Source organism: Nothoprocta perdicaria, unplaced genomic scaffold (assembly GCF_003342845.1).
Source record: "Nothoprocta perdicaria isolate Ctin4 unplaced genomic scaffold, notPer1 scaffold_77, whole genome shotgun sequence".
NCBI lineage: Eukaryota > Metazoa > Chordata > Aves > Tinamiformes > Tinamidae > Nothoprocta > Nothoprocta perdicaria.
In genome coordinates, this window is record NW_020456054.1 from 1,077,794 (window position 1) to 1,102,759 (window position 24,966).

Here is a 24,966-nt window from a genome sequence, read left to right on the forward strand (position 1 = left end):
GTGCAAGTATTAGTGACACAGTAATTTTGTCTATTCTTACTCTAAGTAACCAGTTAGGAAAGCAATCACTTCACTTTCTGTTCAATACTATTTAGTGAGTTCCAAAAAATGCACAGCAGTTGAAGGAATAACTAGCTCCAGGCTTCCATTTGGGAGTTCACTAAGGTTTTATTTCACGTTGTCCTCTTAGATGGTTTGCCACAGTGTTCCTGATTCTTTTTAAAGGGCCCCTCGAGGATGCCATTGATGATGAAGAGGAGGAGTGCCTGTCTGAGGAAAACGATACAGTCTCTAAAGAAGACTTTCCATTGGAGGAAAGCTTTTCTGCAGAGTTTGAACCTGAAAATCTGAGCTGTGAAGAAGTGGAATACTTTTGTAATAAAGGTAATCATTGTGGCCCGCCTTTTGAGGGAATATTATGTAACTGTGTTCAGCTGATCAAAAATATTATGTGCTTTTTAAAATTTACAAAAATTCCTATTAACGTGGTACTTGAAAAATAGGAAAATAAATTACTTAGAAGTTAGTCTGCAAAGGGGTAAGTATTTAAACGTGACGGAAGATTTCTTTTTCAGGGAGGTGAAATCTTGCCTTTAATGTTTCTTTCTCTTTATGTATAGCAGAGATCTCAAAAGTCCATTATTCTCAAATATGAAACTAACAATCCAACATATTTGTCCATTTCTTCTTTTTGTAGGAAACCATGCTAGAAAAACAGGGTGTGTCTATAGATACCAGGGTTAAAATACAACGTATAATACTTACTCATAAGAAAAGTGATAATTTGTGGGAGGATACTTTTAAATTTGCAGTGCCTTTTTGATGTATTACTTTCAAACTATAGCACATATATTTATATATTTTAGCGTGAGTCACACCAACTCATTCTTACTCAGTGTTCAGCCTGCAAAATTGTGTGGTTTTCAGTTTACAGAAAAAGCACACTATCATTACTGTTATTTAGAACATGGACTTAATCTTCTTCAGGATTTCTACTTGATTGCATTATTGTTTGTCTTCTGCAGGTAAGGATGCCTATCAAATAGCTGGAAATATTGTGATGATGTTCTGTTAGTCCACAACCACCTCAGGCAGTTGGATATCAATGAGTTTTTGCTTTTGGTTCTTTTGCCAATAGTGACATGCATTTTCTTATGATAGCTTGCGTGGTATATTTTCGTTTGTTTTATTTTTTGTTTTATTTTGTTTTGTTTTATTTTTGTGTTGTTTTTATTTTATTTTGTTTTGTTTTATTTTTGTTTTGCTTTTGTTTTATTTTGTTTTGTTTTGCTTTGTTTTGCTTTTGTTTTATTTTGTTTTATTTTGTTTTTGTTTTATTATGTTTTATTTTATTTTAGCTCGCTTTGGATAAACTAGAACAAATCAATCTGAGGAATCAAGTAGTATGATTGCAAAGTGTTAGTCTCTTGCCAACAATGGGGAGGGCAAGAAAATTTAATTTCTACATGCTTTCTATGTAGTTTACAAACTTCTGAAAAAATGTAAGTACTTGATACTTAGTAAGAAATAACCCTAAGAGATCAGAACAGTCTATTGCATAGTATAGAGGTCCATAACTGCTATAAAATTTATTGTGAAGCAAATCTAGTTTACAAATGGTGTCAAACACATACAATACAATACACAATACATACATGCAAACACAATAGAAATGAGGGAGTTCAATGTTATTATAATTGCACTGTAGAGAACTCCAGCCATTGCTCTGCATTCGTTTGTTGCTCATGTGCCTTTTAGGCATCTCTTTGCTTACCTGAAAAAATGTTTGCTGATACTGGTATTAAGTAATTATTATCTAGACCTAAATTTGACTAATTGTCATACTGACAACTCTTAAATTCCTTCTGTCTCCATTAGAAYGCTGTGTACCCTTCAGAGTGGTTTGAGGTACCTATTTCTCTGCTCTGCTTGCTGTATTTCCAGGGCCAGCAATGGAAATACTACTGTTTGGCATGAAATTCACACAAATGTGTGCTTTTCCTTTTGGTTTATAGTAATGATTATTGCATAATCATATTGTATTTCAAGTTTTCTTGTTACTGTCCTTTMTTGGGAACATTTTTCAGGGAAAACACTAAGTCCAAGGCATTGTTTTTAGCACAGATTGGAATTAAACAGGARGGAATTAAAATATAGACCGGATTACCATATATGCTATAAGGACATTTCTTGATTCTTCAAGCCCAGAACCTTTTGACTGCCCAGCACTTCTTTTTTCAAAGTGAGTGATTTCTATTGTAGTTATGAAAAAAAAACTTGAATCTTGCTAGGTTCAACCTGCAACTGCTAAGGAGGAAAAGTTGAAAACTTCTGAGGATGAAGGGTCACATAAAACTCCTAATCTACTTCCATCTGAGGCAATGTGACAGAAAGTCTCACTCTGAAGTATGTAGAGAATATATCCTGGGAAAGAATGGAATAGCGGACTGCAAAACTAATGTTTTTTAATAGTGTCTCAGCTCCTTCAGTGTCRTAGCTGAAGTGGCATGTGGCCATATGTGTATATTTGGAGAAATAAAAAAGAAACATGAGAAAACTTATCTTTCTCAGTGGATGAGTTTGTGACTGTATTAAATAATACTAAGTATAAGATAATATATTTAGTATAATGTAACATGATTTTTATCACAAGTCTGGTGATAAAAAAAAATACTCTTATGAATTATTTCTTTTAATGCTTCACTATTGAAATGAAGAAAAGATCATTGAAAATCTTTTTCATTTTTTTCAATTTTTCAATTTTTGAAAAATTGAGATTTATTTTCTATTTTAAAATAATTTTGACTTAATATGACAAAAAGTTTCCAAATGAGAAATTTAACAATTAGGTTAGAGAGAACAAATATTTTTTTCTTTTTTGAAGGCCTGRCTGTGATTTTTATATTTTGCTCCATGACGCTATTGGTGACCTATAAAACACAGATATTTTCAGAGGAGGGAAGAATTAATGGAGATCTGTGTTTCTGTATCCTTTTTCTCAAGAATATCAGGATTTGTATTAGAACCCTATGCAAACTCTATTTTTGTTTTGTGAATGTTCACCATTTAAGGTTCTAGAAGGYAAAAGGAGTTCCTTGAATATAATCTACCCACCTATCCGGGCTACCCTAGCTTCTCCTGAGGTTCTTTCTTCCTATTTGACCTAGAACAAGAGGACAAAGGAGCCRAGACTGGTTCCAACAGCAGTGCAGAGACTTGGGCAACGAATGGCACAACTGGTGAGGAAGGGGTGTTGGTGAAGTTCTTTCCATACTATGCTTTTCATACTTCCCCACCTATGGAAATGCAAGGAACTCCAGAGAACAAAGATTTTTACTTATTGCAACTGTGCACCAAAAGCAGCAATTCACCAAATGAACGATTCATTGAAGTGAGTARAAGTAGAGGACATGCATTCACAGCTTGATAACTTAGGCTTTTCAACTGAGGAGATTTTTCAGTCAAACTATGCCTGATTGTGCAGTAGGCAGAGACCTGTCTCTTGTTGTCTAAATTGCCACTAACCTTTATGGAGCCTTCCTTGTCATTCCCACCTTATTAATTGGGGTTTATGAGATTGGTTCAGTGGAACAGTTGCCAGAATTAGAAGGCGAAGGCAAAAAAGCCTCTGCAAAGTATGAAGCAAATTAATCACATTGATTGAGCTTCATGTCGTTTTATGTCTCCTTTTTTTTTTTTTTTTTCCCAAATTATGACTTTTGGCTATTATTTTTGCCTTATGCTCTTGCTAATGGCTTTTACAACAGGAAATCTGCAAAATTCCACCCACCATCTCCCCTTTTGCAATGCCACAAATAACTGTGCTACATGAACATAATTGGTCCTAGCTATTCGACATTTACAGCCAAATATGAATAAATGAAGAGTCCTTAAGCATGTATATGTTAATACCAAAATGGACATTAGGAATCTACTGTTTATCAGGTGTGGTTTTTAAGCTTACAACTGTGAATTTTTAACTTATTTATCAAGTTTCCTACCCAAGACTGAGTGTTTTTGTAAGTGCCTTTGCATAAGTGGCATTTAGATGTTTAATTTGTTTGAGATTAGGAGAAATAGAATATCTTAGAAACAACAATAATAAAAAAAGAGTAGCCATGGAGCTACTCATCAGCACTGCTTCATTCTTTTGGAATAAAAGCCAAAAATTCAGTAAGAGGGACCAAAATACATTGCTTTTGGTCAGTTTGTGGCCTTGGAAATTGCCGTTTATGCTTACATATTAGCAATTGATGTATTCTCATCTGATAATGAGAATATCTGATGGTGCCATTCATATGAAGCTCATATTGGCCTGGAGGCCATCCATTGCTAAGGATGTCTTTCTCTGCAGTGTCCGGGTAGTGGCTATCTGGAATCACAATCTGAATCAGATCGAGATAAATTCAGATTAAATTTAGATTGAGAAGATTTATTAAAGTAGTAATAGCCAGTGCTTTTGCTACTGGCAAGAATGGTGAAGAAAAGGAGGAAATAGCCTGTCTTCTGTGCAGAAGAGTGATAGACTGGATGGCCCAAAGCCTAGAAACTAGAATTTATAAAATAACTTTCTCCTTTTAAAGGAGAATAAGGAGATGCTAATAGACAGAAAAAGGGAACTGGAAGCATGAAACGATGACAAAAGCAGAAGGGCAGGTATAAAACAGGTGCACAAGCAGGGGAGCAATACAGAGGGTAAGAAGTTGGAGGTGATGGGACAAAAAAAAAAAAAAAAAAAAAAAAGCAAGCTGAAAATTCAAGTTAGCTTTGACTATAAGATGAAGTAGCTTAGTGGCAGCCTTTTGGTCTCAGACTTCTGCTCCACATATGCACCCTCAGGAAAATCCCCTCAAAATTCTGCTTTTATTTGGAAAGTTTTCAGAGGTAGCACGTATGGAGAACCAGCACCTTGTCCCCTTCATGAGCATGAGAGCTGGCTAAACAAATGACACTTATTTATGCCCTTCTCAGCAGAAGGGTTCAGCAAGGGATTAACTTTCAAGGAAAGGTTATCTTGAGCAGTTAGATCACTTGAGATTAATAGATAGTTAAGTAGCTGTGTTCAGGAAAAAAGGAGAAAATAGAGGAAGGGCTTTCATCATGAGAGAAAAGGTGGGACTATTCTGAAAGCATTTGAACAAAGTAAGAGGCATATGGACAAATATACATATCTTATTATTAGAGGAAGAAGACCTACGAGTTTCTTGAAGACATGATTTACAAGGATCTCTGAATTTTTTTGTTMTTTGCTTATAGCTCAACTCTTCTGCTTGCCACTTATATGTAGGCTCCCAGAGTTACTCCATAACAAGGTAACACTGGCAGCAGACCTCAGAGGATGGAGCCTGAGTGGCCTTAATGCTGGTGGCAGTAGATTACAGAGCAAATAGCTTCTGGATCCCTCTACTAAGTGGCTTCAGGTGGTGACGGAGGAAGATAGGGCAGAAATGAAAGGTGGGAAGAGGCTGATTTGTTCATGAAGCAATGCTTTTATGTTCTATAGTATCTTCAGAGCAAACCATCATGTGTTCCCTTAGCAAGTTAGTGTGCTGATATCTGATTTAGGTTCCTGTTCCTTTCTTGTCTGTTTTTGCAAGAGCAAAAAAAAAAGAATGCCATCTGGAATACTCACCTATATGTTCTAAGTCAGCAAGAAGAGAATTTGGAAATATAAGGGCTTGTGCCTACTGAGTATAGATCTACTGCCTTAGATGCATATTTTGCATCAGGACCTGGGCTGAGTTTTCTGCTTATGTACCATATTTTGTCACTAGGCTGCCAGACCAGCTTAGGACTGGATTTTTTTTGCGTTAAACCATGTGACTTGGATGTGCAGTCAAGCTTGAGATTCAGAGAAACAGCTGCAGAGGGGAAAAAGAAAAAGCATATACAAAGCTAAATTCTTTCGTGCATAAATCTGTGCTTTCCTACCTCATGTGCAAAGATATCATGCTGCCATCTATAATACCAACCCAACTCTTAACACCCTGGAAATTATTTCTGTGTCCCATTTTCTTCTGGTGTGTGAATTTCTGTATATGCTGGTGTACATCAGTGTAAATATTCTTTACCTCTTTCATGTTAGTCATGTAATGACTAAAAATATGCTTGCTTTTTCTCTATTTCTGGCTCAGAAAGTAGATTTATAGCTTTTTTTTCTGTCTCCCAGAAACCTTTTTAATCAATAATGTTTCTTTTTTTTTTTTTTTCCTTCTTTCAGTAATGGATTTCGTGACACATTTCTACCTCTTTTGCTATAGCAAGTGGAAGTAGGATCAGCATAAGGCAGCTATACCATAATCACTTTGAGCTCAATAAGGAGATCTTTGCAGGCAACTTTGTTCTTATTTCTTAACGGGATTAAGAAGCTCAGCTCTTTAAAATCTTGCATATAACAGTGACATTTCCAGGGTGTGTTTGGACCAGGGAGTTCAAAGAGAAGGAATAAAAAAGAAAAGCCAATATGACTTTGTTTTTTACCTTGCTGGAGGAGCTGTTTGTGCAAATCGCCTATAAGCTTATTGACCTGAATCTTTGACTCCTTGTTTTCTCTGGATTTGGCTGGAGTGTAGACACTGATAGAGCACTGATAGAGGTGATTGCACAGCCCTCGGCTTTGCTTGGCACCAGACCCCACCCCCAGCCTGACATTATCTTTCCCTGGCAATACTTCTGTTCTCCTGGAGCTCATATGCCCTCATTTTTTTATTTATTTATTTTTTAATTCGTTGCGTTTTCTTTATGTAGGCTTTCCAAATAAAGGAAGGGCACATTAATTCTTTTTGGGAAGCAGAGATAGGAGAGGGCATGTATGTGTGATGATGTGTTTTCATCCCCTAGGATAAACAAGAATCCGCGTAACACTACGCCGAGCATCTCCTTTCAAAAACACCGTAATTAGCTCTTATTGACTTGTGTGTGTGTTTGTGTTTCTGTGTTGGATCGTCGCATTYTGCAGAGTGGGTTTCCCATGGATTGATCTCTATCTGGTTCAGCTGAGACAACCTTTTTCTTTTTTTCCTTTGGTTTTCTGAATCCTGTGCATCTAACCTGAAACAAATAGTGAATATGGATAARGAGAGGAGGGGATCTCGACAATCTCTAATATTTGGAAGGGTGCTAAGCCATAATTAGGTGGGATCCTGACAAGATGAAAGGAGACCTTTTTCTTCTGAGTGTGTTTGCCTTGTGCTCTACCTGTCCTGCTTTCTCTCTCTTGCTTTTTTTTGTCTTTTTTTTTTTCTTTTTTTTTTTTTCTATTTCTTGTAACCATAGCTCAGAGTTTGACCTCCTTTCTTGCTAGAAGGGTCGAGAGATATCTGAAAAGGTTGGAGTGATTTAGAATATTTTTTTTCACTGTTCACTTGAGAGCACTGAAAGGGTTTCAGAATAGCTGCTGCAAGATACCCCTCATATAGGCTTTGAAGCCATATTTTCAGTCCCCCTGAAATCCGTATCAATATTCATGTCAACTGTGGTGGAATAAAAATTTGGCCTTAGTCAGACAAGCAAACCCTTTAATTAAGAAGTGGAAACATTGATCGTTAAGAAGAAAACTGTAGTACAAAATGAAACCAGAGAACCAGATTTCAAAAGTAAATGGTCAGACAGGAAACATTATTTTAACTGTATGGAATTATAAAGTGAAAGAAACACTTAAAAGCTTACTCAAATTTAAGTGTTATATCACAGTAACTCCCGCCTTCTCAGAAAGCACATAATGGTTTTCATAAGAACAATGAAACTGCAAGTTTTATCAGAGTTGTGTGTAAGGGATTATTTGATTACAAGTACTGTAATGTCCCCGTTCTGCAGAATCACAAAACTTGAACTTGGATTGACTTAAATTTGAGCTCARATTTGATGGAATATGAATTGCAAATTAGTAAGGGTAATCTTCTTTAAAATATGAAATGCACAAATGACAAATTTCACTGCGTATTCTTACTTTGTATACCATGCATCTGCCTATAAATTTCAGCTATAATGAAGGTTCCTTTTGCCTTCTTCTGATTTGGTGCTCTTGACACAATAATTCTGGATACTTCTGGATATTTCTGAAGGGTCATTATCAAGCCAGGTCCAAAGAGCAGAGTTGCTCCCAGGCTACGTGCTACCAATCAGAAGCSGGAATATTAGCAGTAATTTAACTCTCAAAGAACCTAGATAAAATAACCAGAGCAAATTGCCCATTTATGACCTCATGGGATAAATATTGATAGAAAAAAAAATTATTGCTAGATGGATGTTAATGAATAACAGAAAAAAGTGAAGCAATTACTTATGATGGCTAAATCTCTGGCTTGTCTCTTGTAAGTCTTGTTAGTAGTTATTTAGTGACATATGGAAAACATGATGTGTATATGATGGTGAATGATTTTGATAGCACATTGTAAAATGAGATTTTTCTCATCTGGATGAGGAATTTTCATGTGAGATGTAGTTCTGCAGTGGGGAAGCAACAGAATTCCTATTTAAGATAAAATATGAACATGCTGAAAAGTCTTCCAAATTGTACTTTGAAACTTGCTAGGTTCTCTCTGAAATCATCTCCCTTTTCTACTCCAGGGGGTTCTCAGAAGCTCATGGATTGCTGATTTCCATCAAAATCATTTTTRGAAATTATACTTAGCAACATTCTTTATGTTGGAGCATCTCATTACCTTTAAAAAAAATGCTATGTTGCTTTTCTGAGACCAATGCTAAAAGTAGCTTGCTTAAAACCATGCAAACTTTTATTCCAGCTCGGTATACCTATCTATATATATATTTCCTTTGTAATTTATGGAAGATTTCTGCTAGAAAATATGATACTGATATATATATATATGAGATACTTGTTTTAGTGCTGTTGACACAACAGTTGCTCGTTAAAAATTAATATAAATATAAAACCCATTAGTAGAAAGAAAGGCTGTAATACATTTTACTGGAACATTTCAACTTTCCTATACGAAATTCATTAGTATCCATGGTCCTTATTGTGAATGGACTTCAAAAGCAGGAAATGCAAAAATGAGAAAATATCAAACGTTTAAAGAATCRGAAAGATTAAGTTTAGGTGAAGTTGAAACACAACCATATCTTATCCCAGGAGAAAAATTCAGTAGTTGAACTGGTTAGAAATAGCTGATTTGGGTTTATAATGTCATTGCTCCCCAATGACATTCGGTCAAAATGGCAGTCTGTTAAACAACCTGCTGACTTTTACATGGACCAAAATAATATCTTTACATGGACCAAAATAATATCTGTAGCTTTAATGTGGAGACTTAATAACATATTATACACATGTAGGTAATCATTCATGCATGGATATTCACAGACCTTTCCTAAAAGTTTGGGTAAGAGACTATGCATTATTTCTGACATTTGCTAGATAAGTAATTTCAAGATTGCTCAGGGCAATTAGAAACACACAGCTATTTCAAATAAGATTTATTACAGGATAAATTATAATTGTTAAGCAACACAAGAAAATACAATAATTGGTTGCAAAGAAGCAAAGTATTGAAATGATTAATATAATCTGAAATAAATTTCAGTGGGTTAACATGTAGACAACTATGTAGAGTAGTTGTTTTATTCAGGTAAGTTTTCAAGTCAGGCATTTGTAGGGGGGTCAGGGCCAGGTTTTGCTCAAACTTACTGTAATTGTACAGCARAGTCTCAATTTATTTTGGTGGGCATCTTTGGAGTTATTTCTGATATGCCTCAGTTTAASTGATATCAGAGTGCTGATAGTTGTAAATTCTCTGTTCTCCCAGTGTCTAACTTTCATGACAGCTTCATGGAAAAACATTGCCTCAGTTTCTGTCTCAATATCTTRCAACTTCTGGTAGCATGAGCTAGAGAATATGGCATTGTAGCCACTGCAGTCTTGTCACCCATGCTGGTAGGCCCTGTGATAAAGCAAATAATAAAGGATGATTTAATATTCTGACCTATAGTTGCTGAAGTACTGGTTGATTTTATGTGCAACTTCAAGATTCTTTTTTTCACAAGACCTGGAGTTAYTGCAGCTATAGATAGTGGGGGAAAGGAGGAAAGGCCTCTTCACCTTTTGTCCCCAGCCTCTTAGAAAGGCTGCCTCTTCATGACAACTCATACTGACCAGTTAAAGGTTATGTACCTTGCTGAATTAAAGTCTACAGAGAATGAATTCCCAAGTCTTTGAATCAAATCTGTTTTCCCTCTTAATGGTACAGAATGGTATGTGCTTCATAACAATTTATTTTTGAATTGATTTATTGTAATTGGGAAGTGCCTTTTCACTCTCAACAGCTGTATTAGAATATTAACAATTTAAGTTTACTTTTATGTTGCCAGGAAAAATGAGCACAACCTGAATTTCAAACTTTTAGAGTTCTCTCCYCTTTAGTATAAGCTGCGATGTGGTGTTTGCGACTGCTGCGGATCTTCACCCAAAGCTATTTTGTCTGATGATAAAACCATGAGTATATGAAGCTTGCACACTTTTCATCTCTTTTATGACCTTATCTTTGTGAGTGGTTTCTGTGAAGGTATCCTGACTATAGGAAGCACCTGGAAAACATATATGATATCTGTGCTGTGATAAGCAGTTTTGAACAAGAAAGTAGATCTGTCAGTTCTGAACTGTTCATTGTTAAAAAAAAATACTTTGTTGATTTAACTGATTGCAAAATGTATTATAGAGTGACTAACAGCAGCTGTAACATTTCTAGTGAAGAAAGTTCAATAGTTACATTGTATGAGAATTTGTGTAAGAGGCTAATATTGATAGGAACAACATGGATTAAAACAGCAAGGTTGGGAACTGCTAACCCATATGATTTCCATGAAGTACTGCTCATTAAGATGGTTCAGTAAAAAAAGAAACTATTTTTCTGTTAAAAATATTAAGATAAATGATGCATTAATATTAAAGTCTCTCTTTTCCTATTTGTCAGTGTTGACAGAGATTTTGGAGTTCCGCCTCACACGTTTCGAGCAATATGAGTCTTTTGCAATTTTCAGATACCCTAGTCAGCCACAGTGGGTGGTTTAGCACCTTCTTTGAACTGTTTTTGAAGAGGCAAATAACCAGAGAATTCTCATAAGAAATAGTTAAAATCAAATAAAAAAAATTACTCAAATAACCACAGTACTGTAATATGACCTTAGCAGTCATTTTATTTTTTTTTCTCTGAGTTTAAATTAGTTTTGTGTATTCAGCACTTAAACATAAAGMAGAGATTTGTTTCACCTAACTTCAGCTGGCTAAAGATAGTTTCCTGGTCTAAACCAGAGGATGATTCATCTCGGCTATCTCAGACACCAAGAGCAGTCTCCTTTCTCACACATCCTAGAATGGGATGAGTCATTTTGGAAGTTTCTCCCTCTCTCTTCCCTGACAATAGGAGAGGCTGCATAATTACCCCGGACTAGCCCAACTTTCAGGTATCTATAGCTGGAGGAAATGAATTCTGCTCCAAGTGTAGTTTTAGAACTAAAGGTAGAGAAAATGCTGAAAGTCTGGTAGACTCCAGACTAAATGTGCCTTACAAGATTGTAGATTCTTGCTCATATGACATGCTTTTCAATGCAATAGTGTTCTGTTAGATGACACAATTTGCGTACTGATCTTAGTTGTTATAAGAATAAAAACYTCCACTCATTGCTGTGCGTAATAAAAAGTTATGTCTTCTGTAACTTAAAAAAAAATAGCATTTGAATGATCATGAAGTCCACAGTAAACTATAGTTTGCTGGTTTCCCAAGCAAGCTGTTTTAGCGCAGACAAAGGAGATTCTCTGCACTAAAGAGATATTATTGAGATATTTTGGGTTTGTAATACATGAACTTGATAGTTGGCAAATAGTAGAAAATATTCACATAAGCAATCTGAAATAGGTTTAAATAGGAAACATAGTTTTCCTTAATGCAAGTTATGCATATTTTGCTCTACGCTTAATTGCACAGGACATGTATTAATTCATGAAAACCTGATTGTGAAACACACATAACACCAGACTTCATGAAACACTGAAAATGTGAGCTAATGAAATGTTAAGACATCTGCTAACATAAACTTCCAGATCTTTCTTCATCTTCTAAAKAGTTAAATACTTCATGCTCTAGGCTGTGTACCTTAACTGTAACTCTGTCCTTCTTTTGCCCTTCAATACAATCTTTTCACCTAAGTTTCTCTTCCCTCTTTCGATTCTAATGGTTTTGTTTGCTTGATGTTCTGGTTGGTTGCATTGATTGAAAGAATGCTTAAATTTGCATGCTTGTGCTAGGTTTGCATATGTTATAGTCTGGAAAAACTTTGTATTTTGGAACTAAAATTCTCTGTGCTTAGGTTCTATCTGAAGATTTTTCTTATTATTTTAATTGTTTTTATAATTAATAACATTTTAATGATTATTAATTATTTTTAAGGGCTTTAAAAGAATCTATCCATATAGATCTGTTGTTTACAGTGGAGGAAAAATATTTTCTTTGGTATAAGAAGTCAATGCAAAAAGTATTTTAAGAGATTAACAGAGTGATTATATAGCTTGAGTTAGAAACTCATCATTAAAACTGTCCTTCYTGGGATGCGCCTGGTAACAGTTGGAGCAAACTGGAGTTATTTGGCTAGATCTGAACTTTGGAAARGTGTCATTTATCCTCCATAAAGGGTGCTTTGTTACAACCATGAGTAGCTATGAAGGTAGAAATATGTGATAATAGGAGATTCTTTTGTCAACCTGACAAAAGCAAAACTCAGTTCAATTACTGCAAGCTAACTAGAGAAATTCTAATGTAAAATTGGGCGGTTGGTAAAGACAAATAATTGCTAAGTCTACTTGAAAAAAACTTGGCGGATTTCTCTGCATGTGAATTTTTAACATTATCTTCTGAAAGATAATGAGATCAAACTGAAGCACATAAACTGCAAATATCTTGGTAAAATTATACAGTGCATGAACACAGAAAGCTCTACTAGATATTCATGATGCTTTTTAGCTTTACGTGCCTGTGAATCCACTGAACTATATTTACAGTGCTTGTTAGCAGAATCTGGAGTGATTGTGGTGTTTGGTTTGGGTGAGTAGTAGATTATCAGGCTTTTATATTTAGGATTTCAAAAACTGCTTGTTTTATGAATGCAAGAAAGAATCCATTATTCCAAGATGCTACATGTGCACATAAAGTTAATACTTCATGCTTGTAGACAATCATGTACTTGAAAACTCTGGGTCACAATCTTATCAAGTATAAATATAGCTCCATTGATAACATATGGGGATCTGGCAGGGTTTGTAATCACATTTCTTTACCTATGTTGCTAATAAAAGCTTTTCTTATCATGAGCGGAAAAAAAATTGCGAGTTACTCCCTAATTGCTCTACTTTGGCTCTTTCTTGCTTTACTCTAATCAAATCAACAGGCAGTTTGACTTTTAGACTCTGAAAGCGTTTRCTTTTAGCACTCTTCTGTTGGACTACGTTTTTCCTTTAAAGTTTGTGTATTTGCACAAAAATTACACCATGACTTATTTCTGACTGATATGGTTTAAAATATAGCTATGATTTTTCTATTCATCATATCTTCTTATATGAGGGGTTTCTTGGATTCGTTAAAGAAAGAAAAACAAACAAACAAAAAGCCTACCCAGAACAACCCAAAATCTGTAAGCACATTAAGTTACTGTATGAATATATACTCTTTAAAACTTGCTCTTAATGCAGCTGAGACTACTGTTATATAGTGTAACTGGAACTGCTATTACATAATATAGCTGGGACCACGACTGTGTAAAACTCTCGCTTTCACTATTTTTTGTTTATAGTGCTTTTTCCAAAGTGTCTTTTTTCATGAAGCTTGCCTAGAATCATTATTYGACTGAAATAAAAGCACATTCAACCATAAATTATTCAAATAATATTTAAATGATCACCTCTAAAAATCTAGCAGGAGTATAATGTGTAGTATATCTATACACTGTTTTACACTGCATAGGTACTGGAGGCAAACAGGCTCTTTCAAGTTCTAGATAGCAAACAGCCTAAAATTCCTCAGAAATGTTACAGTTCTTTAAATTGTTCAGTGGGAAAGTTATTACAGGGGTTTCCAGTAGCTTAAAACCTTTAAAATGAAACTCCCTACTTTCCTAAATACAATGGAATARATCTCCATTATTTGTCAGAATGACAGAATTGTTAGGGGACCACATCTCTGTAGTAAGCATCATTAATCTGCAATACTTAAGCAACAGTTAGGGGTCAGTTCCACAAAGCAGTTAACTGAAACTGAAAGCTTTTCTTTTTTGTTTTTTTTTTTCTTGCTTAATCACTCCTTTAGCCTGGGAATAACAAGTTGATTCCTTTCTCTCATTTGTGTGTACAAGTCTGTGACCTTCTGTTCATTACTCTGAAGCCTAGGTGCAAGCTGTGATGCTGTTTTCCTAAGTATACCAGATAAAGGCCGATTTTCAAGATTTCTCTCATAACAGAATTAGCACTCRAGGCTTATTTGAAACACTGGGAATTCACAGATTGCTGTGCCTAATAGTACAATTTGGCCACTTTGCTTTTAGACATGTATATATTCTCACTGACACAAGTAAATGCTGATTTGGGWACAGTTTCTATAGAAAAATGTTAATACTGTGTTTCTTTGTTTTTCAGGCAATGGAGAAGGCATCCAAGAGACAGCAGAATCAGACGGTGATGCAAGGGCAGAGAAACCTGGGCAACTTGCTGTGGAGACAGAAGACTGGGATGGGCCAGGTAGGAAAAAGCAGCTGMAATCCCTGAGAAAAAATTCAACTACTATTTTTTAATTACTGATTTCMAGAGGCTTATATATATATACACATATACACATACATATATATGTTGGTTTAGGACTTTTTTTTCTTGATTGTTTCTTCTATGCTCCTTTCACGTCAAGAATATCAACAGAGAAATGCTGAGATAAAGATCTAGATTAAAAAGCTGTTTTGGCCATACTGTTCTGTGAGTAAATTGTGTAAGATACAATACCTTAGAGCTCTGCTTGAAATAAAGGAAAATGTTGTTGCTTAGGATTTTAGAGTTAAAATTTATCACTAAGTTCCTAKATTCCTGAGTGTATTAAGGTAGATTCTTTTTCACTCTGTTGTTTGATGCCATAAGACCAAACACTTGTGCATCTCCTCAAGATTTGTTCCTCCATGGAGCAGCACATGGAGCTTAGCAAATGGATATGTATTATGGCACTGCTGATGTTTTCAAGGACTTCTTTTACCAGTTTTAGCTTGATATAAATCAGTTAGCATGTGGTCATTGATTTCAATTAAACGAGAAATTCTCAGATTGCAATCAGTAAAGTGTTAGAACTTCACATTAAAACAGTAATTTGCAGTAACATCTTTTGTGGTGAAAAGTGGAGATGATGCAGGCTTAACATTGCTAAGATGTAATAGTTGCATAAGAATGCTTTCTAAACATCTGTTCAGCATGAATATGTGCAACCTGTCTTGTACCATTAAAATACCTAAGATAAAGATATAAATGGTATTTCTCAATTAGACAATTCCCTACTTCAATTCAGTGCTATATTTTCATTGGGTATGGGCTGCGGAATGGATGTTAAAATCTTATATTTACTATATTTTAATAATGCTGCTTGGAAAACATGTATTTGAAGCCAAACATAACCTGAGAATAGATGTGTCTCTAATGCAAATTTTCTTTGAGAAAGATGAGCATGTGAGAAAGATGAGCATGTGAGAAAGAGTTCCAGAAATGTTCTATCAATAATTCATAATGCAATAGTAATATTTTATTAGAAAATTTTCCTATATTTCAATCACTTTTTCATCCTTGCTTTGTTTTGCAAATTACTGTATGCCATTCATGAAGAGAACATCACCACTAATAGCAATTTTTTGAAACAAATAGCTGGAAAATATAATGCAAACAAAAATGAAGACATAGTATATCTGATTATTTTGGTGTCATTTAAAATATTTTAAAGATAATAAACAAGTAAGTTGATATTCTATACAAAGCATTATGGCGTTAAATAAAATAAATATTAGTGTTAAAATACATCACAGTACATTTAAAATAACACAAAACCATCTTTGTATAAAGTAGAATAGCCTTTTCTAGGTTATTATAGATTTAGAGGCCATCAGGAATTAATGTATATTTTTTCTCTGTTTCATTAAAAGTGGACTCTCCCTTAAAATGGTTATCTTTTGTTGATTTTTTGGTTTTACTGTATTTCAATACAGTTGATTTTTTTATTGTTGACTATTGCTCTTCKTTATAAGAACTAACTTTTAAAAGTTTCAAAGGTGTATTTTTATAGCAGTATGACCTAAAGAGAGTAAAATTATGGTTTGTTTGTTTGTTTSTTTTCTGATGTATAGATATTTCCTCACTCTCCTTGGTGTTAAATAGTAAATTGCATTTAGCCATTACAGTGCATATTTACTGATAGCTTTTAGTTGGGATAAGATCAAATTCCTCTTAAGGTTTTCACCTTAGAAACACCTTAAAAAACTGGTGGCCACAAGCATGAAATCCAAAGCTTTATTTTGTTTAAATATTGTTTCCTTGCAAAAGAATGAAGCATAAAAAAAATGGAAAGGAATGGGTATGTACCACATGCCAAGCTATCCATCTTCCATGCTTTCTGAAATGATTTTGTTTATTTATTGATATGGAAAAAGCAGTGATTAACAGAAGATCATTTTCCACCATGCAGTCCAAGAAAAAAGATAACATTTTCCTTCACGTCTTTGAGGAAAACAGTGTGAATTTTTTTGCTTATTCATRGACATGCTAAAACACTACAAATAGAAGCAGCAAAGCCATTGCTGCAGCACATTACCAGCGTACAATAGAGATGTGCCCTCTAAGAGTAGGTGGCCGTATGTTGTTTGCGATCGTGTCTGTCTCTGACCTCCTCCCCGAGATAGAGCTCTCAGAATTCCAGCGTTCTGCRTGATGCCAGCTGCTGCCCACTGATAATTTGGACTGTGACAATTCAAGGATCCTTGTAAATGACGCTATTCGCAACAGCTATTTTGTAATTTTATTTTATTTTTATGCTGTGAGAGAATATTGTTATTTTCAGAGCTAGTGCTTGCCAGGAACTGAATTTTGGAGTTATTCACTAATAATAACTTACTCATGGATGAGTCAAAAGTAAGCTTCTAGATACGAATGGAAGGTTATTTTGGTTAAAAATTTACGTTGTTATATGGTTCACATGCAGACCCAAACCTTTGTATTTAGAATATTTTATGAAGAAAAATCTCTAGTTGAACGTGCTCAAGCTTCAAACAATTTCTGCTGAGGCTGTCTTTCAGATTGCAAGATTATGTGTCCTTCATTCATCATCAAGGACTACCTGCAGTGATGGTGTCTGAACTGTGCGTTCACTAGTTTACCTGAATGTCTTTCAAACTTATCCTTATTTTAAAAAATTCTTGTTAATGAGAAGAGGATTCTATCAAAAAAATAGAATCTGAGGTTGCATATTGTCACAGAGTTGAGGACATGATCCTTTTTTCATTATAGCTAACAGCAAAAATCCAAGGAATAGAAAGAGTCTGCACAGCAAGACTGAACTTGGGCAAATTTTATGTGAAAAGATATATTTCTTGAAAAGTTGAGAGGAAATAAAAGCACAGATCATTTTACAGTCTTAAATATACCATTTGCTATGACATGCATGCCTTGATATGAATAAATATATGTAGTTCCATAACCTTTATGCTGTCTGAGGCCAGCATCCGTGTTTAATATAATGAACAAAAGAAGGAACACATTTATATTTCCTATAGACTATCAACCACACTAAAGAATAGGATCATTCTTTTTAAAATATCCATCTGAAGAACACAAACCTGCTAAGCGGAGAGAACTGTGAATGAAATGTCTTAGAGGTTGTTTGCATCCGATACCAAAAATTTCTTAAAATCTCTGTAAACTAGTTGTCAAGTTCCTAAACTAGAATGTTGAACGCAACATGAGGAAATTGTTTTATTCACCATCTTGACAGATTTAAAATATATAAATATTAATATTGTATAGAATATGATATATAGATCATGCTTTTATACATGAACAGAATTTAGGAAAAATACAAATACAAACTTTATTAAAAGGGAGAAAATATTTGAATGAAAAAGTGTGAATCCTGACTTGGAATTTAAGAACAGATTTTCCCAAAGCTTTAATGAAAGTGGTATTTTTATTTTTTTTATTAAAAACTTTTATTAAAGGGTTTTATTAGTTCCATTTCAAATACAATGTAATAAAAAACATAAAATCACTGGGAAAAAGAGGATAAATAAATAAAGAAATAGTAGGAATTTCAAAAGGTGAATAAAAGGAAAGCATGTAAGTAGAAGTCTATTGGTACCTTTATTAGGATAGTAAGGTAGCATTTTAAAAAATACCAAGGAAAAATGAATCAGAAAAGATGTAATTGTTGTAAGGGGACAAAGAGTAGAATGCTTTCAGTATTTCTGATCAGTTTAAAACAAATATTTGAGATGGATAACATTTCTCTCGTACTTCTATCAATATGTTAAACCTGCTTCCTAGATATTTTAGGCACTCTGGTAGTTTGATTCTAAGTTTTATATGAGCCGTCACAAGTCTTGATTTCAGAGAAATTTTGAGAAAATTTAGAAATTCTAGAATACTACAATAAAAAAAGTTGTGTTCAAAGAGTGTAAATCCACTATGATTTGGGTCCACATTACCTAAAAGCGGTAGAAATATGGTAACAAACATCTCGTTTTAGCAAAAAAAGAAAAAAAAATCAAAAGATCAAATGGTGTTGAAATTCCAAAAATTTGAACACAAAGAACATACTTTAGCACTTACGCAGATAATTACTGGAACCTTTTGTAAATGATTGTTGTAAATTATCTGTAATTAAAGATATTGCAAATATTTGTATCCAGGATAAGATATTTTTCTAGAAAGATTCTTTCATTATAGACAAATGGGTCGTGATTCCAAGTTGTGACCAATTCAGTCAAAATGAAATTTTCAAAACCCACTTCATCCTCTTATGTGCTCAGTTGATTCATTGACAAACTTCATTGCCCCTTTTTCTCACAGAAGTCCAATAACTAGTGAGTGTCTTAACCACTGACGAAATTGTATCTGGATATGTAAAATCTGACTTTAAGATAGTGAAGTCTGTCTTAATAGTTAAGTATAGGGCATTTACACATGTGAAATTGATCCCACTCAGAAAAATCAGGTCTGGCTCTTCAAGATCTAATTCTTTTGTCAACCTTACTGCCTACACAGACTGTTATTTTCATGTCAGCAGGAGAACACAGTTACTTACAGAAAAAGATATTTTATGAGTTGAGTAATCTGAAAAATAAAATATATTTTTCTTTAAAAGGGAGAAGAGACAAATTTTATACATGCAGAGTGAACAAATATGCAATAGAAAAATAAGACCAAAACTCTTATGACCATTTTATGATTTTTTAATATGTTTGTATTCATTCACACATACAGTTAAAGCTTCTCACATGTGAAAGTCTGCCTCTAGTAAATCAATTGAATTTTGCTATTGATAATAGTAAGGCAGGATGAGGACACCTCTGGAGATTCATCGTAATATATATGCATGTATCAAAGAACTGTTAAACAAAAATATGAAGGCTAGTTAAATATAGGACTGTATAAATTCCTTTTCTTACCATTGTAGGTTGATGGGATTTATTACAATGTGTTAGTGTARGAAAAAAAAACAGTAAATAGCAAATTAAGTAGTGCTTTAAAGTAATGATAAACTGTGTGCTATGCTGCTGTTAATTCTTGAAAGATACAGGGGAGCRGTGTTTTCTGCGGATTCTAGTGTTCCTTTAACAGGATGTGGGTCAAAGAGGTTCTAGTGAACGTTACACATGCAAGCTTCACATTTCTACCTGTTATAAAAGGTAATTTGACAAGCTTTTATTGTAAGGAATGATTATAAATGAACGTTTGGGCTTACTCCACGTTATTTAGCAGCGCTATAATGGTTTGGGTTAGAAGGTAGAAGTGTGTCAGATGGAGTGGAATGGTTGGTGGAGAACTGAGAGATGTAAACAGACACTAATGATAGCCCCTTTTTTTCCTTCTCGCTCTCTTTTTTTTTTTCTTTCTTTTCATTCTTTTTTTTTTTTTTAAACCAGTCCTAAGAAGGACTTGGAGATTACTGTCCTGATTTCATTTCTCTTTTGATTGGGAAAATGTGCTAGATATAAGATCTTGGAAATGCTATTTGATGTAAATTAACAAAAATCCATGAAACATAGTTAACCATAGATATAGTCTGACAGTAAGAAGAATATTGTGAAGAAGCAGAGGAAATCATAGAATGACTGTGTGTTACTCTGACAGTGAATCGGTATTATCTCTGCTATCAGATAATGCAGTTATCATTAATTTTCACATTTGCATTTCAATCTTTGGAAGGAAATGACTCTTGCCGGATGAAGATAAGAGCTCTGTACCACTATAATGAACCATCATTTTATCCTGATGCTTTGTATCCGTATGAAAATGAGGCTGGGTGGTGGTGTGGTATGTAAGGAGGGGGCTTAGAGGGGGGGTCACAGAAACATTATAACAAAGTGTCAAAATCACTACAGACTTTTGGAGCCCTTTATGAAACAAGAGGCAGTCTAAATAAATCTTGTGTAGTGAAGTGGATGTTGGATTAAAAGCAGAAAGCCCATACTGGGAGAGGGGGGAGTGGGAAGAGACCTTGGAGGAAGAGGGAAAAAAATYTGTGAATCTTAATCCAGTTCCCATGACTGTCTTGGAACTGGGAAGATGTCAGGCACGTTCAGAATAGCCAAAGCACTGTGGTGATAGTCATCAAGTTAAGCCTTGCAGTCCAGGCATATTTTGACACTTGAATATGGTAACATATGCACTGGTAGCAGAGAGGAAGTGGACTTTGTGGTTTGGATCCTGATAGTGGAGCTGTTTTAAGAGGTCACCATGCCTGTACATCACATTCAGAATTTCAAATTTATTTCATTCTAGTGTATAGAGCTGGTCTAGGTCTTCGAGGACTGTAGTGTTCCCAGTCCCTTTTATAACACAGGTTTTTATTGAAACCTGAAACACTCTATAGAGAATTCTGCAAGGCATTGTTCCATTTTAGGTCTGGTTTACTGAAACTATTGTTTACCAGAGTCTTCACCTATATTCAACTCATTTGGCCTTAATAGTGTAGCTAATGAACATAATTTACAGATTCTGTCCTTACCTCATTGGGACTCACTGCCAAACTTCTGCTACAAGCATGAGATCTTCAGATTTATTTTTTTGCAAATGGTCCTTCTTAGTAGTTAACCTGTAAATATTGGTAGAAGCCTCATATTCATCTTGCCACTGACCAGCTCTTGGCAGCCCTTTTTCCAGGGGCAGTTCCAGGACTGAATTATTGAATTATGGGTTGTTGGGTGAATTATTCTGCAGGCTGTAGCAGTCTTCTACCTCCCACAGACCTTCCCAATGATGCTGCCTTTCTGCTCTGATGTGATGAACATAGTCCTGTCTCTTCATGAGAAGATGCAGGGGAGAAGATGCTGAAAGAAAACTTCCCACATCTGTGTTAGTAAATTCAGTAGTGCATATTTAATGATGTGTTGAACTGGTCCCTGATGTCGTTTTGGTTCAGGCTAGCTGGTCATTCCCAAGTCATTCCCAGAGTGTAGGAGCAGGTCCAGAGAGCATTCTCACTAGGTAGCTTGCATGTAAAGACTTATTTAACACCTAATCAAGTTTTCCAGCACATGGATGTGGACCATTTTATGTGTGATGTCTCAGTACCCAGAAACATTCCCTGGCCTATGTGGTTAACCTTCCTTTGTCTATAAGGGACCTAAGCACTACGTAAACGGGCTCTTCCTACAAGTGATCCTGCTAGCAGACACCTCTGCACACACCTGGAAGATGAGAGACCGAGAGTGCCTGTGGGAGCCAACATGTAAGTAGTGACCTGACCTTTGCTACCATCTTCCCACATACAGCTTTGACTTCTGTGGCTACAGGGATGTCATATGTCCTGCTGGGCATGTAAAACAGATGTGATCATGTTATGAAGAGTCTTCATTTTATGGCCAACATAGCCTGACAAACCAAAATGGTACCAATTAGACAGAAATGTTGATCACCAAGGCTTTAAGAGAAAAAATGAGGCATAATGCAATTTCCATAGAATCAAGTGAATAGGCAATGTTTACTATTGAAAACTACGAGAAAAATTGCTATCTTACTGTTACTTTTTTATTATGGTGACTTCTATAGCTCCATGTCATGATTTAAGGTGCGAGTGCTGCAGAATTCTGCAAAGTTGGAGATAAGCATTGCCTAATTTGACTTGCAACATAACATATCAATAAGCAGCAGGCTCATCACTAAATATTGAGCCTTTGTCAGACATTCCAAATGTTTTGTCATTTGCTGTTTGTTTATCATGATCATGTTTGCCATGATTTGGTTATCATTGCCACATGCAACTAATGTGTGCAGATTTAAATTTCATTTCAAAATCAGGTGCTGTAGAAATGACTCTAGTTTAGAAGTAATATTTTCTTCTAAGGAGGTTTGATTTATTTAAGCAAATATCCTTTTAGAATATTACSAAATACTAAACTATCATTTTTATGCTGGACAGAAGGTTTCAGAAAGGTGAAACACTGAAGTGTGTTGTTTTTAGTTTGACRGCATTTGTGTAACATTCCTGAGCCTTTATATGCCCGTTTGACATAGCAGTGCTTTTCCTGCTCGGTGTTAGGTGTAAATTGCTCTTTGTAACTATTTTGATATGTAAGCAAGCAAGTTTCTAGATCTGAAATTGATGCAGTATCTTCCCGAATTCTTTTGTTCACTTCTGTGTACATCCAGCTTGAAGCAAGAATGACGGCCTGGATCGTAAAAGGCAATGTACTCTGAATGAAAAGTGATTAGAAATGCTTTCTATTTTGATTGGCATTTATGTTTCAAGCACAAAAGACTTCTTGTTCTGTGAAAAAAGTKGATAGCTGGGAAAGGCATGTGCCAGGGACAAATGATCAGATTCACTAGGAGCCTCACTTAGGGCATGATATGTTATATAGTGGATATTATGTAAAGTACAAATCCCTGTAGGTCACACTGTGAAGGACTCCTACTCGGTGAAATTCTGCAGGGAATCAATGAACATCTGCATTACAATACATTGTTTCTTGTAGTTTCATGCACCAAGGGACCTGCAGAGGCTGGCGGAAAGCTCTGCACTTTTCAGCTGTCTCCACTGTAGTTTGGTCATAAAGGCAATCTAACACCCTGGTAATTGCAAAGGACTAGGAAACAATGTCTGGTTTTGGAAACAGATGGGGTGAGAATCAAAAGGGACATGTAATTGGTCCACAACTATTTTGCTCTTTGTTGTGTTTTTCTCATTAATTCAGCTAAGAGTATTGCATGCAGAATATTGCATAGCAACACTGCCTTGAACAATTGAAGGATGGATGTGTTAATACATCGGACTATATACAAAACACGGCGTTATTTCAACGTGCAAATCTGCAATCCAGGMGTTGTATGTAGGCACTTAATGAGAGGTGATAATTTTACTGCTTAAATTGGCAGGTTTCAGTTAGTTTCAATGACGTATCCTATGTTTAGTGTGTCGTTAAAGAAAATATTTTGATTTTCAAAATATCTTGTTCTGCTACCCCTTTAGGACGTCATAACAAGTAGTTGGAATAGTGTAATGAAAAGAATAAAATGCTGTCATCAGGAACCACTGTACCTCCATTTGAAAGAATCATTTTTTGCTGGAACTAAAAATATATTGCAACATGTCAGTGATAAACTGGATATTGATATTTACCCAATAAAATTACAGTCAGCTCAGAATGGCTTTCAGCCCTGAAAGGGAACTGGGCAGAGTTGGCATAGGACTGAGAGAAAGCCCTAATGACAAAATTCCTGTTGGGGTTCAGATCCAGATTAGCTCTGAATCAGATTTTAAGATTTGAGATAGTTTTTCAAATGTTCTTCTTTTCAAAATTTGTTTAATTTTTTCAAATACGTTAATTGATTTTGTTTTTGAGCTAAATATGTGCAGTGCAGTTTAAAATAAGAATTCTGGAGAGAATGTTCTTGTACTATCAACTCTGAAAAATACCATCATTGCAGCCTTTTGTTTTTGACTTCCTTGTATTGTGTGACTGGTACAAAGTGTGTAGCTTCAGAGCTTTCCTAGTGTGCTAATAATGCTAGAGATGATTACAAAATATTTTTTATCTTTTGTATTTGTAGATAAGATACACATATATTGTGGACTGAATGTTCAAAAGTGGCTTATATGTACACTTAGGTTTGGCTAATTCTAAAAGAAACCTAGCTTTTGAATTACATCATTATATGAAAATAAGACTTAAGTTATCCAAAATTTGATACTCACGTTGTGGTGCCAAAGCCACTAATCAGTACAGAAATCTTTGGCCTGCATGTATAAATAAATATTATTTCTCATTCAGAAAGAGTTTATCTAGACAGCACTCTGGATTAGCATTCACCAAGAGAATGTTTTTAGGTGTAGAACAGTCCTGTTTCCGGTTTACTTAAATGTGACAATGTAAAGGCTTCAGTTTTTTTAGTATGTTCTGATAAAATAATCTGTCATTTTAAACTTTCCTTACTTGATGATTTACTTCATCTGCATTTTATGAACTTTTTTGACTTTCAGAAAAGACTTTTTTACCCCAGTTATAGAATTGCTCAGCCTAGATATTGACTACTTTTCAAAGATGCATTGGATCTCAACTTTTCATGGATATTTTCTTTAAGAGGTRCTCTCTAAATACACGTCTATTTCTAGCAACAGGAAAAAAAAATCTAACAACAAAACAACAGATATTTTGGTGTGTTGCAGTACGATAAGAGCTAGCATTTTGCTCAGTTACTATATCCATAACATTTTAGCCATCAAATTT

General features: G+C 35.0%; 1 protein-coding gene across 1 annotated transcript in view; it reads left to right on the forward strand.

Moving 5' to 3' along the window:
• The first annotated feature begins 271 nt into the window (after positions 1-271).
• Positions 272-24,966, forward strand: part of LOC112957841 (zinc finger protein ZFPM2-like) — a 140,030-nt gene continuing 115,335 nt past the window's right edge. The window contains exons 1-2 of the mRNA XM_026051589.1: positions 272-384; positions 14,639-14,740. The gene's annotated coding sequence lies outside the window, so the exon portion shown is untranslated. The remainder of the gene's footprint in view (positions 385-14,638; positions 14,741-24,966) is intronic.